General features: G+C 39.3%; 1 long non-coding RNA gene across 1 annotated transcript; it reads right to left on the bottom strand.

Moving 5' to 3' along the window:
- Positions 1 to 9,879: 9,879 nt before the first annotated feature.
- LOC143663479 (uncharacterized) lies at positions 9,880 to 20,048 on the bottom strand. Its single transcript, XR_013165949.1, has 3 exons — positions 19,943 to 20,048; positions 12,084 to 12,168; positions 9,880 to 9,998 (listed from the first exon to the last, which is right to left on the bottom strand). It is a non-coding gene; the product is annotated as an uncharacterized LOC143663479 (long non-coding RNA).
- Positions 20,049 to 20,483: the final 435 nt, after the last annotated feature.

Raw genomic sequence — 20,483 nt, 5'->3', positions numbered from 1 at the left:
CAAAAATTTACTCTAAATAGTTTATATATTTAAATATGGAAGGCAAAATTGTAACACTATTTAAACATATATAGAACAACATATCTTTATGACTCAGAGTGTGCAATATCTCCTAAGCAAGATACATCAAAAATGTTATAAAATGAAAAGACAAACCACAAACTTGGAAAATATATTTGCAGAGCAAAACCAACAGAAGACTAATATTCAGAATATATGAAAATTCCTACATGTAAATAAGAAAAATACCAACAACTGAAATAGGAAAGTCATAAGCATGTTTGCCTCAGAAATATAACTGGTAATAAACATGTAAAATATATTTAACCTCATTAGTAATTAAGCTAATGCAAATTTAAAACCACCGTGAGATACCATTTTATGTCTAATGGTTTGGCAAAACTTAAGAAAATTAAAACCAAGAATTTGCAATGATATAAGAAAACAGGGAACTTATACACTATTGGATTTGCAATCAATACAACTGTTTAAGAAACCAATTCGTCATTCTCTTGTTAAAATAAACGTACTTAAACCAGGTCTTAAGATATGGTATCACCTCTGTTTAGTATGCAATTACACAAATTGTCTGTCTAGAAAATTCTTATTCGTGTTTTAAAATTCCACATGGATGTCATCTACTTCCTGAAACCCTCTTAGATCCCCTGAAGCAAAATGAATCCTTTCCTTCTCTAGGCTTCCTGAACCAAGTTTCATCACCTATCATTTTGTAATATAATTACATGTTTACATTTCTCCCAACTAGCCTAGGAACTTCTAGAGAGCAAGGGCTCTTTCATCTCTGCTGTTCCAGAGCTCAGCACATGACAGTCAATGAATGAACTTTGACCCTTTTATAACCACCACAACCCCCTCAACCATGTGTTATCCTCAGGCCCTTGTCTCTAGCTTCCTCTCCTGGGAAGCCCTGGGCTGCTGTATCATTTCCTGCTTCACCCACTGTTTCATGTCTCAGCGTTCACTGTTCTAACGTATTTTCATAGGACCCAAATCCAAAACCAAATCAAGGAATCAAGAAAATCTGTCCACAGTTTGAATGGGCTATCAGTCAAAAAAACATCACTCCTCAGTGATTTCAACCTCCAAAACTGCTTTAATTTCAAAAGGCCATTGAATTCCTAATCCTACGGATTCCTATGGGAGTCATTTACCAACAAGAACTTGGATAGAGATGATGGTCTGCATGAGATAAAGATGTGTATTTGGTGTTGGGCAGCTCCCTGACCCATGCCTTCTTTCCTTGATCACCAAGGACCTTGTATAAAGTGGCAGTTCCAGGCAAGGCAGAAGTGAGCTGGTTTTGCTGCAGTTTAAGTCATTTGACTGTATTTACAATCAACATAGCTACAGCCAGTCAGTAGCTATGACACTCGGTGAACAACAGTTGCTTTTTTCATGTCAATATATGCATTTTGTGGCATAATAGAGAGAACATTACAGAAAAAAAACACTAAAATAAATTTCCAGTTTTGCTTCTCTGCAATTCTGTGACTTTCTCCCAGCAATAAACAAGCCTCAATGTCCTCATTTGAAAAAAAAAAAAAAAAAAAAAACCATCCTGCTATTTTCCAAGGTGGTGATGGGGGTGGGGTGCAGTTCAAGGATTAAATGCAAAGATGAATTTAAACTCCATGCTGCTATTAAAGTTTTAAAAGCAGTCAACATTTTTAATGCTTTCTATGTGCTGTATATGATTCTAAGTCCTTTATATATGTTGACTCATTAATCGTATCAGCAGTCCTATGAGCTAAGCACTGTTCTTCTTCCCAGTTTGCATATGAAGAAATAAGATACCTAAAGGCTAAAGAACTTGCTAAGATATCAGCACCAGCAATGCAAGAACTGGGAGCTGAATACAGGCTCTCAAACAGTATGCTCCAATGATTATCATACAAAAATTGTTTTTCTTTTGCTTTATATTTACTTTTTTTTTTTTCCTGCATGGATAGGCACCAGGAATTGAACCTAGGTCTCTGGCAGGGCAGGCGAGAACTCTGCCTGCTGAGCCACTGTGGCCCACCCTATATTTACTTTTAATAATACCCATTATACCAAGTGATTGGTACCTTCCCCAGGCCTCTGCAAAAGCATTTACAATTTTGCTATAATATGTTTTTTTTAAACATCCCTGTATCCCCAGTTAGACTGTGAGCCCCTTGAGGGTGGGAATTATATCATATTTATCTGTAATAGTCCAGATGGGTGGGTGGATGGATGCATGGATGATTAAATGAATCTCAAATGGTCAGTTTTGTAGATTGGTATCTGATTATCTTCACACTACAATTGTGTATTTCCTCCATTCACACTGAGTTTGTTTGGTAATTTTAAAATATTTTCTACCTTAAGTTATAAAGAACCAATTTGTTAGTCTCAAACATTCCATCAGATTTGAAAAGGACACAAGAAATGGGACTGATCCATAAAAAAGGGATACTTGTTATGGCTCAAGGCAGGGCTGATTCTAGAGTTTTACCTTGTGTTTTAGATATATATGTACTTATCTAGTTTGAGCATTTTGTATCTTGAACCTCTTTGAGTCTCCAGTACACTGATTCCACTACAGAAGTAGACAAGCAATAAATGCCAGGTCAGACTGAGGAATCAGCCTAGCCCCCAGTTTCTCCTTTGCGTCCCCCCCTTTCCCAGTCACATCCGACAGGCGTGTGCTGTACATACTTTCTCTCCCTCCTAGGAAATGTTTTGCTGACATGCTTTCCTGCAAATGTAACCAACATACTAACTTTGCCTTGATATTTGTAAAGTGAAAATCTCCCTTTTTAGTAGAAGAATTGCTCTTCATTTAAGACATCAGCAAATATTTCTCTTGAGAAAACTTTCATGTTGTGTTCCAAAAGTCCCAATCTGCCAAAATCAAAGCATGATCCTTCAGCTGGGGCTTCAACCCCTCATGGAAAGCCCAGGCTCCTTTTTCTATATTTTCATCTCCTACTGAGATCTAAGGGCTCTTACCATCCTTGGCTTCTTCTCACTGAGAACACACACAAAAAAAAGATCAAGGTTACTGGGGCAGGAAAGGGAGGAGGGAAAGAAGGGGAAGAGAAGTCACGTAGCTAGTATAGCTAAAATGTATTACATTCTTACATGCCAGTTGTTAAACTATTATCTCTCAATTCCTTATCCACCCTTTTGTGCTCTGCTTTGATTGCTGGGGCTGAGACTCCATTTCCATTCTACCAGCTGCTCCCTGTCAAGCTCTGCCCATAGGGGATGCTGGAGGGAGCCTGAAGGTGGCTAAGGAAGAAATGACAAGCTCCTCCTTGTTTTGCTTTCCATCCCTATCTTTATCAATCACTCTTTACATAAGCACCTGCATTTGATTCTAGTTTCCAGTTTGTTTTTTCCCCACATCCTCAGGATTAGCTCAGTGTGCACCTCAGAGACACCGGGTCTAGCTGGACAGTGCCCTCCCCTCAGAGCTCTGGGTGCCAGACCCTCCCCTAAGCTTCTAGAGTCTGATAAACCCAGCCTTTTCCCTTCAATCCCTCAGCTCCAGTCCCTATGTTTCTTCAGTATTTCCTTTCGTCTGTCTAGTCCTCCAATCCCTGTTTAACCAATTCTCTATATTAAATCCTCTGTTAAATTATCAGAGTTTCATACAGAATAAAGAAGAATAATAGGGGGAACAAATGTTAAAATAAATTTAGAGTGAAATGCTGGTGATCGGTGAGGGGGAGGGGTGGGGATATGGTATGCATGAATATTTTTCTGTTTTCTTTTTATTTCTTTTTCTGAATAGAAGTAAATGTTCCAAGAAATGATCATGATGATGAATATGCAACTATGTGATGATATTGTAAATTACTGATTATATATATAGAACGGAATGATCAAAAATTTAAAAAAATCAGAGTTTCTGCTTTCCTGAATGAACCTTGATTGATTCAACTTACTATGTGCCAGGCACTGTGCTAAGCCTTCCACGTACATGAGAGAGAGAGGCAATTGATCTTTACAGAAACTCTTTAAGGGCATTATCCCCTTTATACCAATGAGTAACCAGAGGCACAGAGATAATATATTCTCACACAGCTTCCAAACCCTAAGCAGGCTTGTCTAACAATCTATTTCCATGGGACTTGTAGTTGCTACAGTGAATTCATGTCCTTAATTCCAGGGTCCTTGTTAGAACCAAAACTACACGCAAAGTTCCCTGAGTGAAGAAGGACTGTGTAATCCCCTCCACCCACAGATGGCAATCACACCGAGATTTATTACTAACAGATGGCTGCAATAAAGAAGTGATACATGCTCATAACTGAAACACTTAAGACCAACACAACAATCCAAGGTTATTTCCACCTACACAGCTAAAAAAGATTCAAATTCCAATTGAAAAATGATTATGTCTTTCCCCCAGAGTTTCTGATGAAAAAAGCAAATCAAGTCCACTGAATTGACTGGAAGCCAGGACAGACCATAATATTGCTTTTTCCCCTTCATGATGGATAGCACCTATTCCCTCTCCTGTCAATCTCTTTTCTCTTTTGTGCTTCTCTCTATTCCACAGCCTTCTTCAGTAGTTTTCATTCTTTTTTTTAATTTTATTTTGTCTACCCAACTCTCTCCTATATAAGTAAAATCAATCTTGGAAGAGAGCTTAATCCATTGATGGGGAGATTTGCTCAACTCTTTTAACTTTATGCAGAAAATACTCCCAACATTGACTTTCTCATCAAAAAGGTTTCGGTAACCCAGGAAGCCCTCGTAATTCCTTTTAATCTTTTGTTCATTTAGAGGTATGTGCTGGGTCTATGATGACAAAGTTATTCTTACTCAGCTCTCCTGTACTTCAGGAGATGTGTTATGTTTTTCCTTTGCACAAGGAGCCATGATAGGGTATATCATGCTTAACCAAATTCATTCTCCTTTCCAATTATTTTCAGAACCAAAATTGTGTCTCGGGCAGGCCACGGTGGCTCAGCAGGCAAGAATGCTCACCTGCCATGCCAGAGGACCCGGGTTCGATTCCCGGTGCCTGCCCATGTAAAATAAATAAATAAATAAATAAATAATTGTATCTCACATCTCTCTCTCCATTTACCTACTATCATATTACTTTTGTTTTTGACAGTCATTTCTAATCAGGGTGAGAGTCTTGTTTTTGACATTTTACCAAGTATGACATTTTCTACTCCATGGTCTGAAAAACAGTCAAATTTTAAATCTGGTCCATTGATACCTAAAGGAAGGAGGAAAGCAGCATACTTTCTTGTTAGAAACCTCATCCCCAGAAGTCCAAGTTATTCTTGGGAATAGCTTGGATATGTTAGTCATTCTGCCCCACCATAAAATGTACCTCCTTTCTATCTGACAGGACACTTTGGCCTGGTACTGTAAATAGCACAGGCAGCATTCTCAGTTCACATCCCCATCACTGCAGATGGCACAGGGGCCCCCACTGAGGGCACAGACAATGGAATGGAATGGTACTAAGACCAGCCTAGGTACGCATCCTTGCTTTGCAGTTTACTTAACCATTCAGAGCCTCAGCTTTTTCATGTAGATAAATTCCTACCTACTGGGATTATTAAGAGGGAAGGCATTATAAATTGTAATATACTTTATTATACCAGACACAGCATTAAATATTCATGGTTAATATATTTAATCCTGACAGCAATTCTTCAAGTTGGGTATTAGTTAGCATCTTTTATTTTGCATATGAGGAAGCCAAGTCTCAGGTAGCTAATTAATGTTCCCAAGCTCCAGAGTCAGTAGATGACCAAGTCAAATTTAAACCAAAGTGTCTGAAACCAGAATTAGGTGTTTCCAACATACCACATTACACCTCATCCAAAAAAGATGAATAGCTACCAGAATGGTAAAATGGGAGACCTTTCTCCAGGGCTCTATAATTTACCCCATGTATCCTTTCCAGGACATGACATTCAAGGTGGGAAAAGGATGTGGAAGGAGAGCAGAAGGAGGGTAAAGTGTCAATAGCCAGGAGAAACTCAAATGGTGAGACGTGGCAGCACCAGAGGGATTTTGGTGGAAAAGTCTGCCTCCCCTTGTATCCAGAAAGTACATCTCCCTAATGTTGCAGGGTTTGAGGAAGCCAATATAACACTTTTTCTACCCTAGGGATTCTGGTGCAATTGGAAAATAGAGTAGACCCAGGAGCAAGGCAAGAATTAAAATACAGCACCTGCTGTATTACTGAAAAAGACTGAGTTGTAGAATGCTGCTTGGACACAACGCAAAAATGGGCTTCTGGAATGACCTACCCCTTTTCTTCCTCCACATTCCCCCAGAGGTTTTATTTCCAAAGGGATTCAAAAGTTTAGACCATTTATAAGAATCACTTTGACGCTTCGAGTCGGACACTAATTCTTCTTTACATGGAAGAAATACTGATGGAGTGTCTATTTTATGGACTAAAGAGCTTCACAAGAAAAAAGGAAACTTTGGTACCTCTGATTACATTAACATATAATTATGTTATATATATACATACAGGCCTATATATTAAGACAATTTAAATAATAATCTTTATTTGGGGGACATCATGGTTAAAAATGCAACCTATTTGTATTTGTGATGTTGTTTCTATGGAAAAATACATTCCACTTTACAAACAACCAACCCCCTCAAAGAATAGGAACCCAATTCATTTATCACTATAAATATAGTACTATTTTCTTACAGTCATTATTTCTAAAATTCCCCTTTGTCATCTCTCTATATAATAGCATATGCTTGACTTCTTTCCAAAGATACAATTAAGTAGTAAATAAAAATATTTTTAAAGAGAAAAATGCTTGTATACGTGAGGTAAATTCTTTCTGTTATGACTCTAGGCTACTAAGTATTTGCAGTGTCCAGGAAAAGAGAATTTATCAAATAATTCCCCCAAACAGCTAGTTTGTTTTTAGAGATCACTATGCCTCTTTTGTCTCATTGTGGAATAAGTTCCATTTATGGTTTCCTTACCTGTGCACACAAAAAAACCAGTCTCATGTTACAATTTGGCTATCATTATGGAACAACTCTTTGTCCAACAAATGTTCCCTGAGAATCTATAGTATTTCAGGAGCTATCCTAGTAAATAACAATAAAAATGGTTTTATTATGGTGATTTCAATATCCTTACAGATTATCCATTCAATACCCTGGCTTCTTGGTTCCTTGACCTCCTCTCCTACTTCAACACCTACCCATCCATCATCATATTCCAGGCTACCCCTCCCTACTGAAGTCCACCTAAACTTTCAACTTTAAGAATTATTACAGCCACTTCTAAATCAAGATCTCTCCCCCATGCCCACATTCCAGCAATCCTGCAACCCATCCAAATTAAAATCCATTGACTCTTCACTCTTTTCACTGATGCTTGCTTCTCTATCCTTTGCTCTTATCCAGCTTAAAATTCATAATTCGCGATTGTCATCAGTCCCTTACCTATATTCTCAATTTTTCTCTCATTTTCTTGCCTTAAAACCTAGACCATGTTTAAAGCTAACTCTTTCCCAGTGCACGCCTGTACCAAAGCAGTTAAACACAGCTGAAGGGAAACATTCAACTACATGAGCTTGTTTCATTTTAAATTCATGACCACAAACCCCAAGTGGGTCCTCACTATCCAGGAAATACACTACATCTCTCTTGCCAATATCTCTCCTGCCTATTTTACACCTTCTCATCTCTCCTCAAAGTTATGCTATCTGTTCCGCCTCCACATTTCTGCAACCAAATCTACTAGCCCAACTGCATCTTTCCCATACACATTACATTCTCCTCCTGTACAATGGGTGGCATACTTTCATCTAAGGCCAACCTCTCCATGTGTCTACTAGATCCTATTCCACTTCACCAACTGAAGGAAATTTCTCCAGCAACTTTCACCTTATGTCCTCCATCATGATTATTTCCTCTCTTCTGGATCATTACCAGCAGCATACAAAAAGGATATAGTGACCCTCACCAACCTCATCCCACTACAGTCCCATTTCTTTTACAGAAAACTCTTTCTAAGAATGGTTTACACTCTCTTGAACATATTACAATTGGGCTTTCAACCTCATCTTCCATCTAAACTGATTCTATCAAGATCACCAATAACTTCCACATTACTGATCTCAAACAATTCTCACTTCTTACCAGACTCAACCATCAGGCTCATTTAATTTAATTGAGCTCTCCCTTCCCCTTGAAATACTTCCCTCATTTACCTTCAAGGCATTATCTGGCTCTCCTCTTAACACACTAGTTATGCCTTCTCAGTTTCCTTTGCTAGCACTGCCTCTTTTTCCTGAGTTCTAAATTTTGGGGTGCTCAAGGACCCAGTCTTTGGATACCTGCTCTATGTTTCTACACATACTCCCAAGTCGCCTTCTAATCTCATGGTTTTAAATATATTTTTATGCTGATGACCTCCAAATGGATAGTCCTAAACTGGACATAGCCCCTAAACCTCAGATTCATACATAAACCTCAGATTCTTACATTCAACTACCTAATCAAAATCTCCATCTGGATATTTCACAGGCATCCCAAACTTTACAATTCCAAAACTTAGCTCCCTAGCTTTTTCTCCCAAACTGATCTTCTCATAACCTTTCCCATCTGATTACATGGCACCTCCATATTTTCAGTTACTTGGGCCAAAAACATTAGTTATCTTCAGCCTCATCCTACAACTTATTTATCAACAAATCCTGTTAACAGCCATTAACTGTGCAAAATATCTAGAATTGTACCATTTTTCACAACTTTCACTTTTACCACTGTAGACCAAGCCACCATCATCTCTTGCCTGGATTATTATTGCAATAGTCCTTGAATGAGTCAACTGTTCTCCTTATTTTCATCCTTGCTCCACTTGTACTCTTTTTCCCACATAACAGCCAACCCAGTCTTTTAAAGCATAAATCAAATTATTTCTCCTCTTCTCAAAACTCTTCAATAGATTTCCACCTTACTCAACATAAAGTCTGGAGTCCTTAGCCAGTTCTACAATGACCTTTATGAGCCAGTCAGGCTCCCTCTGACCAGATCTTCCACCAGTGTCCTCCTTCCTCAATCTGCCCCTGCCTTACTGGCCTCCTTGCTGTTCTTCACCTATCCAAGCATACAACTTTGTCTTGACTGTTTCCCATGCCTGGAAATCTCTTCATCCTATTATTCTCTTAGCCTCTTCATCCATTTCACACAGGTATCTACTTAAATACTAACCTAGTGGAGAGGCTCCCCCTGAGCAACCTATCCAGTGCGGCATTGCACCATGCCTCTGTGGTCCTCTTTCTAGGCATTATTTTTCCTCTTGGCACTTTTCCCCACCTGACATACTCTATGTCTTGCTACCCTCACTAGACTATAAAGTCCATGAGACTAAGGACTTCATGTCTTTTTAATCAGTGCTGTATCTTCAGTACCTAGAATAATTTCCACAAAGAAATTCAAAAATACTGAGTGAATGAATGAATGAATGAGCTCTTAGCTTACGGGGCTGGGGAAACTCTTCCAAAAGACTTTTCACAGATCAGGATCACAATAAAAGCAGGAGTGAAAAGTCAGAATCAGCTTCTATACTGTATTGCTGGTGGATTCCCCATGCCTTTAAACAGAGCACTACTGAGCTGAGGGTCACCCGGGGTTGAGACAGTTCACAGAAAGGCTGTTATGCTTTAAAAATTGAACCAAGTTACAAATACCATTGTGCTTGAGACTAGACCTTCTAAAGTTTAACCTTGCTTGAAGAAGGACAGAGATCAAAAGGATCAGGGGATGTTTAGTTTGTTAAGATCATATCTAACATGAATTGTTCCTAGCAGGATATCTCTTACCCTGGTTGAGCCAGCAATCATGGGCCTCATCCATCACTCTGGCGCTGTCTTCCTTCCTGTCTTCCAGGTCACTCAGTAATCATCCTTAGTGCTTGACGTGCAAAACCACTTAAAACTAAAGGATATGGCCATCCTTCAAACAACTGGCACTGCAGAACTCTGTGTTTTCTGTATGGGGAAAGACCTGAATGTCTTACAGGCATCGAAATATACAAACTCACAATATCACCAATGCCATTTTGACTCAGCGACTATGTGGGAGCAAGTTCACAGGCCAACATTTGAGTTTACTCCCTAAAGTCCCTAATTTTTTAAAAAAGCATCAAGTGTCTGGTCCTTGCTAACTATCAGGGGATTGAAAAAACACCTTTCGTATTCAATCCCTGGATCTATACAGAGGTTCAAACCTTTATCCAACCATAAGGCCTATTTCTTTCTGTTCTAGGTAACTGCTACCTCCTTATGGGAGTCATACATAGCTGATTTTAATCCCTTCTTAATCCCTAATTAACTGTGTGACCATAGTTATTTACTTCACCTCTCTGAGCTTCCATTCATTTAGCTTTAAAGTGCAGGAAATAATAATACCTACCCCATAGGACTACTGAGAAGTTTATGCAATATATGTAAAGCCCTCATACATTACTGGACACACATGTAGTGTTTGCTATATTAATTTATTCTTTTAATTTTTACTTTTCAGAGTTCTTCTCTCCCTCTGGCAGGTGTTTTCAAAAAATGGCCATCACGATCTCTTTCATCCCACGTGCTCACTTGCAATATGACTTTACCCCATCAGCAGTGGGTACCCCTTCTTTGAATATTCTGAGTTGGCCCTGTGAATTAACTCTGACTAATAGAATGCAGCAGAACTTACACTATGCAACTCCAAGGCCTAGAACTTAAGAAGCTTTGCAGTTTCTGTTTTCACTGCTGTGGAGGCCATCAGTCACATGAAGAAGCTTGGGCTAAACTACTGAATGACAAGATACCACATGCAGAGAAAAGCCACTCAGCAGAAAACTGAGGCTTCTAAGCCAACAACCAGCACCAAGGTCCCAGACAAGAACAGTTGAGACCATCTTGGATGCAAGTATTTGATTAGTTCACCATGTCTGCTAGAGTACTCATGTCTGAGCATTTACTTACTAAAATATTATACATTCTATTTTATTTTACATCATTTTCTTTTTATTTCTCCTATTGATACATTAGGGCATTATATCAATTTGTTCTTGAAATTTACTTTTCAGCCCAAAGTAAAGAAAGTGTTATGAAATAATTTACATGCACTCACACACACACCAGATTTTGTAGTGAGGACCCATCCCTCTCAATATCAGGCCTCCCTCTGATAATCACTGCCCTGGATTACAAGATCCTAGAGGAGATGAATGGTCTGAGGTACCGTCACACCATTCCTTCATCCAAAGTGCCTACAGCAGGGCTAAGCATTTAATAAGCATTTGGTTATCTGTCTGTGTTGATTTCCTAAAGCACAAGGAAATATTGCCTGAAATTAAAATCAACTTGTTCAAATTTCTGTCTCACTGTTTTCTAAGCTCCAGAGGAAATGATATTTACTTTAATTTTTTTCTACACAAACATATGTAAACCAAGAGTTCTAAGAATTCTCCTCCAAGACAAATACTTTAAATGCAATTTTGCACAAAAAACAAGTTGTGTCTAGAAATTGTCAGGGAAGGGTGTATTCATTCTTTTTAATACCAGTGGTTTATAAATCATCTTTATGTGTAGAGAAGATTAACACACATCAGGTACTTTACACGATTTATCTCAGTTCTCCCAACAGCTCCCTGAGGTAGGTATTATTACGCCCATTCACAGATGAGGAAACTGAGAGAGAATGAGTATTAAGTGGTTGGAGGTCAGGTCCCCCAGCCCAATGACAGAGCGCAAGTCTCGGAAAGCCAAGTCCAGTTCGATTTCTGCTGCATCACATGGTTAACAGCCATAGAGAGACTTTGTCCAGCTCACACAACAGCTACATGGCTTCCGCAATTACTCAATCTCTTTGGTCCTCAGTTTCCCCATTTATAAAAAGGGAGGGTAATATCACAACATCATAGAGTCATTGTGAGTATCATATGAGTTGATTCATATGATGATGAAGGTACCTCAGATCATTCACTATATGAGTTGCTTGGACCAGGATCTGGCACATAGTAAGCACTCGATAAATAATGATTATTATCAAGCAGACTCTTAAAACAGGAATGGGAATCATAATACCTTGAACTCTGGTATTTTCTGTAGAGGCATTCCATGTGATCAGGACACTGAGGAGATATCTCCTACTTTCATGGCAGATTCAGCTCTGATAGTGTTGGAAAATAAGAAAATAAACAATCTGAACCAGGTGTCTCCAGGTGTGACCTATTGTGTATTGCCCATGAAAGGGGCTTTCAGCACTTGATGATATCCAGTGCTTTTTTGCATGATTCATTTAATATTCTGACTTCTAAATGCACGTTCCCAACACCTGGAGCCATGAGAACCCACACTGCCGTTGCCATGGAAACTAGATATTTCATATCAGCTTTCACTTAATGGATTCTGGGAAATCACAGAAAAGAAGGGGTCTTAGCCCCAACTATGCCACATTCTCTTCCCCATACCTCTTCACACTCAGCAAGCTGCCCTTCAGCCTAGAATGTCTCTCCCAGATGGACCACCTGACCATTTCCTGCTTGTCCATCCACCCCATCTTAAATCTCCATTTTCTCTCACATACACTGTAGCAACAGCTCCTTAATTCATTTCCCTGCCTCTGCTCTTGACCTCCTTCTGGTGTCCATTCTTTTGTCATATAAAGATATAGAAAAAGTATACATATACACACTTCAATTTTGTAATATAAATTAGTTTGTGACACTTCTGCTTAAATGTCTCTGATAGTTTTGTTAGGGATGGCACCAAGAAAAGGCATGTTCTGGTCCCAGCTCCTGGCCCTGTGAGTGTGAAACCAGAAGAGGTTATTAATTAAAGTGTCCCAAACTGTGGGTGGGCCTTACCCCAATATGGCTGAAGTCCCTATAAGCAAAGTAAATTGGGCACAGAAGGAAAAGCCAAGGGGAAAAGCTGGAAGCTGAAGGTCAACAGAATCCGGAAGAGAATGGAGAAAATTGTCACCATACGCATTAATATGTGACGGTAAAACCAAGGAACCCCAAAGACTCCTGGACAGCTACAAGATACTGACTCTGGGAGGAAGCCAGTCTTCTATCCTCTGAAACCTGGAGCCCATAATGCTTGTTGTTAAGCTAATCCATTCTTCAGTATTCTTTTTTTTTAGCAGCTAGGAAACTACTACAGTTTCCTGACACAGGATCTCTTAGGATCTAACCCTGTGCACTTCTCTTATCTCATTTCCTACCCTCCACGCACACTGTGCTACACCCACAATGGCCTTTCTTCCATTTCTCAGACACTGGAGATCTCACTAGGGGCCTCAGGGCTTTTGTACTGCTTTTCCTCCTACCTAGAACTCTTGCCCTCAGATCGCCATGGAGGTGACTCCTGCTTGTCATTGACCAAATGTCATTACCTTGGAGTCCTCTGAGCACCACTGGTTATTTTCTCTTCCTTCATCCTGAGTGTGTCTCCCACAACATTCCAACTATCTGAAATTGCTTTGTCTGTGCATTTACTGCCCATCTCATCCACCAGATATCCCAATCTATATTGTCTGGTTTATCAATTATCTATAAAATAACACAGTAACTAGCACTGAACCGATGCTTAATAAATATTCACTAAATGGATAAGTGGACCAACAACCAGCTCCGCAAGGCAATCCCCTAAAGCAGGTGTTTTTAAAAAGCTACAAAGGGCAATCAATTCATGTGCCAGTTCCCCTTCAGTTCTGTGGTATCTACCTGTCAGCTGGGGTTTCCCACTATAATCTCCAAAGTATTAGTCTATCTAAAGATTTTATGCATTGTTTTTCTCCAAATAAATTATTTTCTCCCCATCATTCTTCTCTAAGATTGGGAACATGAAGTCTCATTGCTTCTGAATAGTGAACATAAATTGTTATTCATTGTCTCTTTTTCTTTATCTTCTAAAGTGATTGGATGTTCTCTGAGTTCCCTTCCAAAGATAAAGATCCATTCATTCATTCAACTGAATGCCTGCAGGCCAAGTACTCAAAGTGCTAGGAATCCAGACTTGAAGAAAAAAATTAGTCACGTAGTCTACCCTGGGGGAGCGTAAATGATTCTCTAGTGCATAATATGTGATTTAAGTTATCAAAAGATTTTATTTAATTTACAGCACAGTCAACTTCTTAAAGACTCCACCCTAGGATGAGACTTCTAGTATTGACCCTCTAGTCTTATGCTCTGCTTTCTACCATGAGAGACTGAAATCCCATGCCCTTTCTTTTCTCTTGACCCTGCAAGTGTTTGGCCCATCCAGTGTTTCTGCTTTCCTGCTGTGTTCCCACTTCACTGAACATCCCCAATTAGATTGGGGGAGGAGGGAAGGAATAAACTATGCAAGAGAAAGCACAGTGTAACTGAGAAGAGAGAGCACAGATTAAGGTTGAGAAGTTTAGCTTTAATCCCTGCTCTGCCATTTACTTGTTTCACACTCTATGGTCTCAGCTTCTTTATCTATAAATCAGGGTGTGCTTCACATGAGAATGTCCCATTCAGAATTCCAAGCGCAAAAAGCATAATTGACCAATGGCCCAGCTTCTCGCTCTGAAATCCATCACTGCATTGGCACCACCAGCAGCTCCCACAGATATCTGAACACAACAGGAACGCTAAGGTAGGGGCATTGCTGGAAGAAGCGGGACGCCTAAGACAACTTTGGCCTCAGAACTTTCCATTAGCTTTGCCAAAACTGTCTTAGAACTGCCTGGCTACCTAAGACTTTCTCTACTCAATCTTCCTTCCTTCTATCCTCTTCAAGGGTTTAGGTTTACGTCATAGTCTGCCAGGTCCCCCAGCCTCCTCTGCTCCCTCCCCATTTCCTTCACAGTGTCTTCTGTCAATCTCTTGCATGCTTAATCCTATTTTAGCATCTGTTTTCTGGAAGACCAGAACCAACTAACACATTGGGACAACAATATCTGATTTTCCCTCCTCATATATTGTGGGTAAAAAAAAAATGGTTTATAAAGTACATAAACTTTTATAATGTACAAAGTATCACATGAAGGAGACTGCACCATTCATTCATTTATCCAACGCTTATTTCTGAGCCCCCACCATGAGCTGAGTTGTGGGCTAAGGACCTGAAGATACAAAGTCACAAGGTTCTTCCTTGAGTAATTTACAGACTAGAGGATCAGTACAGATTCCTACGGCTTTTCACTTAGGGAATAACACAATTTTGGTAGCGAAATGAAAAAAAAAGTTAGGGTAAGAAAGAAAGATGAAGGAAGTGGGGAGGAAAGAAGCAGCTGTCTTTCTGAGGAACTGTATGTATTCAAGTGAATGTGAGAAATTTTTTAAATTGTGGTCACGCAGGATTTGATGTTCTTCTTCTGCCACAGACTTGCAGCACCAGGGCAGCTCGTTGGGATGTGAGGGCTGTAACGCCTTTGCAGGGAAACTCTTCAACTGTTGTCACCATGTCACGGCCCAGAATATTCAGCTTGACAACAGACCTCCAGGAAAATATGTTCTGAGTTGTAATTTTCCAAAGGCGACACAATTATAAAACCCAAGCAGATGGAAGGGTGATTGCATTGTATGGGGAAAGCTGTTAGCAGTTTCCATTTGTAGACAAAACCATCATTTTTTAACAGATCGTTGACAGAACTTGATGAATCTAGTACTCTTTGCACTCTCTGCTTTGCAGAAAGCCTTGTAGCTCTATCAGTCTCTGAAAACCATTGCAGGATGCTATTTTTGCATATCTGTTTATGTTGAAAACATTGCCTCATAGAGTGTCACACTTAGCTTGCTGTTAATCTCTAAACTGCCATTAATGTATAGTTTCCAATCCTGAAAATTGGACTTCAAAATAAATAGCTCTGTGATCATCTTTTATTTAAAATATTACTGCACCCCATCACTCTAAGTCAAGGCTCAGCTTGTTTATGGCAGTGCTTGATTATATAATTACATATTAAAAGTCATTTGTAAGGAAAATTGATTGGCGTACTTTACAGCAAGGATTTCACCAGAAATAACCCTGTCACTAGCTGTAGGAGTCAAGCACCAGGTTGGAAAAGGCAAAACAATGTCAGAAGACTGGAACCATCTTGTTTATTTCTTGTCACTGGGGTGAATAATTGCCCATAGAGCAATGAGGGACAGAATTATTGGCTTTGAACTACTGTGATACACAAATCAGGTTTCTGGCAGTATTGTGGAATATATGAAAGAATGTTCAATGGGGATTCAAGAGCCTCAGGCCCTAGCCCCAACCCTCCTACTAATTTGCTAAGCAAATTGCCCATCAATTCCTCCTTCTAATGGACAGTGTCTACAGAGGTGCACAGGAGTTGAGTAGGCTCTCAAGTCTAGAAGAACATCACTCTAGACTGGAAATTGATGGATGCTGGGTGGATGATATCACTTGGTGGATCCTCCTACATGGTGACAATAGCACTGAGGCAGTCCCCTCTCAGCTCCCATGCAGCCCCAGGGATTGCCAGGTGAGGCTCCCCATCCCTTTCTATCACACTTTCCTGCCTGCATGCCACCAGCCCCAGTCTGTGCCCTCTTCTTTCATTATCTCTGGCAATAATAAAATTTGTTCTGCAAATATACATCCAAATTTCTCTGTAGCAAATGTTTGCAGCCTTTGTTTCTACTTCTATAGTAGATGATTTGTGTCTTGTTGTATAAGTTGGGAAAGGGGAAATCTCATCAATTTAAACCTGAAAATATTATTAGTCCATAGGAATAGAATAGTAATAAAAATAATAACACCAACAATAATAAAAATGATGTCTGTCCTTCCAATAACATTGGATTCTTCCAACAAACAAACAGCATAACAGGAAGATTTTTTATATAGAGAAGTAATTATTTGGTTTGAAGCAGTTTTTAAAATTAGCTTTTACTTGGCTTTTGTTTTCGTTCCTGAAGTAATTCAGCCTCATTTTTAAAATATATATGCATGAGGAAAATTTTTAAAAGAATAAGACAGAAACAAAATAACCATTCATAATCCTTCTTTAAAGCCCTCCACCCAAAGATAACCATTTTTAATATTTAAGGACATTCCCATATTATTTTCTGTGCATGTGAAATATGCCTATACAAAAGTGGAATCCCTCTTTTGTCCATGTACGTGTACACAATGTGTGTTACCTGCATGGTTGTACTCAGCTATATACATAAATAACTTTCCATGTTATGTTTTTAAGGCAGCATCTTGAAAATTTGTGTCATATCCCATCATACATATGCACCATAATCCATAAACATCTTGGAGATTTCATATCACCATATCTTTAGGCATGTCCCTCGTGATCTCTACTGCTAACCTAGTCCCTCCTAGTTATTTCCAGTTCTATGCCATTTTTCTGAGAATGTTGCTGACACTCTGAGGGCAAAACCTAACAATTGTGACCAAACTAGATTTCTGAAAAAGCAAATATGTTGAACAGGGTTGCAAATGAGACATTTCCTTGTAAACTTGCTTGTCACTTCTACCCGGGTACAACCTCTTTCAAGCTGTTGCCCCCTATCCTTTATCACACTTGTGAATTTTCTGAAGGGCAGAGATGATGCTCTTCTCTCCTCCTTAACACCAGTGCCAACCCAGGGCCCAGTCTACAATATGTACCAATAAATAATTGTAGAATGGAGTTAAAATAAACCCTTCCCTGGTTAGTAAGAATTCTGCGCTCCAAAATCAATTCCTTTATGTATCAACACATAATTTGTGTTTCCCTCAACAGTGATTCCACAGAATTTTATTTATACCCTGTAGAATTTATCAGAAAATATACATAATTCTGTGTTTGTATGTCTTTCTCTGCAAGCCATATCCCCTGAAATTAACAGTCTGCCACAACAAAAAAAAAAAAAAAAAAAAACTGAACACTTAGATTTTTTTTTAACACTAAGCATAAGGTCATCCACAATGTTGGCACTTAATAAATGTTTTGATAGACAAAATGGGATGGGATGGGATGGGATGGGATGGGATGGGATGGGATGGGATGGGATGGGATGGGATGGGATGGGATGGGATGAGATGGGATGGGATGGGATGGGATGGGGTGAGATGGAACCAACTGAATTGAGTTGAACTGAACTGAAGCAAATTGGTGCTAGGATTATCAACAGCTGAACTGGCTAAAATCTTTACCTCTAGTATGAACCTTAGTGATCTTACTGAAGTCCAGTGAAGCATAAGCCAGCATGAATTACTTTTCCTTTATCACCTCCCAAAACTGAAACCATGACACTTTTTATGCTCTGTTGATTCTTTTCCTTCTTACATAGGATAAGGGCAGACACGGTTGACTTACAGTGATTGTATTAACCCTCATTCTTGACTCAGTTTTATCTTTCCTTGCAGGTGAGTTATCATTGACTTTTATTTGGAGAGACAGATACTAACTATGGGATGCTGTGGAAAAAGTTAAGACTCAGTGATCAAACCAGTGAGCTGTAAATTTTACCCAGGCAGAGTTAAGCTTCATCTTGTTGGATGGATTCTTTCATGTCTTTTCCAAAAAGATATTAAATTATCACATATTCAGTTAAAATAAAATCTGTATTAAGGGACATCATCAACATGGTGATGCAAGACATCCCCTGGAAAATTCTTGCCTTATATAATCACCTAATAAAAGGACAAATCCCACTTGCTTAGAATTTCGGAAGAAGATAAAGAGCAGAGAAGGTCTCCACAAATGCTGACTAGAATAAGAAGAAAGATAATCAGCAAGGGCAGGTAGGAAATTTCTAACCTGGACCCACTGGTCCCTCTCCCTCCCCATCACTCAATCCCACTCAGCTTGGGAGTCTCAAGAGGAGGCACAGCATAGTCCTCACCTCTCTGCCCACACCCAACCGCTGTGTGGCATAGACTGTGGAGCAACTCACAGCAGCAAGACAGAGAACCCCATGCATATCTAGGCACAGGGACCCAACTCCACAGAGACCCAGGTCAGAACACCAGCTGCTGAGGCATGCTGCATCCAAAAGGACCCCCAGTGGGATCAACAATTCCATCCTGACCAAAAGGGGGAAAGAAGTGTAACTAATAAAGTATCAGTGGCTGGGAGAGTTCAAATAGAGTGGAGAGGCTACTCTGAAGCTCACTCTTATGCAAGCTTCAGTTAGACATTGCTACCTGTCATAACTTGTCAAACCCCAACCAAAACCATTCCAGCCAATCCTAAAGAACACCTAGGGCAACATATAAGATTCTACAAAGGCTCCATGCATTAGGGTAACTTTCCAGAAATCTACAACCTCCAGATGGGTACCTGGACCAGATAAGTCCTGAAGCCTAGGGGGCCCAGCCTCTCCAGAGTATCAGATAGTTCCATCTCCCTATCCCATATTACTGACAGCCCCTCGCAAAATGAAAAAGTTATAATGGCCATAGCCCAAATACCCCTAAAGAATGGGATAGAAAGATCAAAAATGATGATGGTGTTATACAGAGAAGGTAGGATTTAACAAATGAATATGCTTACTGAATCATTGCATTGATATTTTCATTAGTCTCCAGTATCTTAGAGCAGCTAGGAGTAAAAACCTAAAATTATGAAATTGTAATCCATCCAAACTCTGAAATCTCCTCTACAACTAATTGTTGTACTGTGCTTTGAAATTTATTGAGTTTTTATTATATATGTTATTTTTCACAAAAAAAAATAGAAAAAAGTGATGATGAAAAATATATATATATTCCTTCTAGCCTCCAGTGTTCTGAAGCAGTTAGAAGGGAAAATCTGAGATGATGGCATGGTAGCCCATGACAAACTCTGGGATCTCTTCTGTAATTACTTGTTGAAGAGTTCTTTGAAAACCATTTGCTTTTTTCTTTCTTTGCTTTGTATGAATGCTATATTATACAATAAAAAAAGTTTTTAAAAAAAAGGACCCCCGGGAGAAAAAGAGAGAAATTTAAGAAGAACTATTGGCAAGAAGTGTACTTACTAAACCCAGTTTCTTTTGGCTGAACCACTGAACACAAAATGGAATTTTCTATAGTGACCACCCTCTTCTGGATTGACCTCATCTGGCTCCCAAGGACAGGATACCCTAATGGAGAAGAAAAACAAGGAGAAATCATCAAAGAAAGATGGGTGGGTTAACTGACGTGAAATAAGACAGAAGGGTCCCAGAACCAAAAAGAATAAAGAAAAGGAGATACTGAGTGAGGGGGAAGATTTAAACAAACCACAGGAGTTTCAGAGAAAATTCTGCCCCAAAACAAATGAACACATCAATTTTCCCAAGGAAGGAACAGAGGAAAGGCAGCTTTTCTCTGAACGGGAAACAATTGCACAAAAAGTGAAATCTTAAAAATTGTACCATCATATCTGGGGCAAGAATCAGACAAAGAAAGGCTAAGAAAATCTAAACAGTAAAACACAGTCTACTCTAAAGGTCTAGAATAACCTGGACCAAGCATCAGAGAAGAGTCTTAACAGGAAGCCAATTAACAATAAAATCCTAAACAAGAGGAAGAAAGTGA

The sequence above is a fragment of the Tamandua tetradactyla genome, chromosome 19, assembly GCF_023851605.1.
Source record: "Tamandua tetradactyla isolate mTamTet1 chromosome 19, mTamTet1.pri, whole genome shotgun sequence".
In the NCBI taxonomy this organism is placed as follows: domain Eukaryota; kingdom Metazoa; phylum Chordata; class Mammalia; order Pilosa; family Myrmecophagidae; genus Tamandua; species Tamandua tetradactyla.
This window is presented reverse-complemented; position numbering and strand designations above follow the sequence as displayed.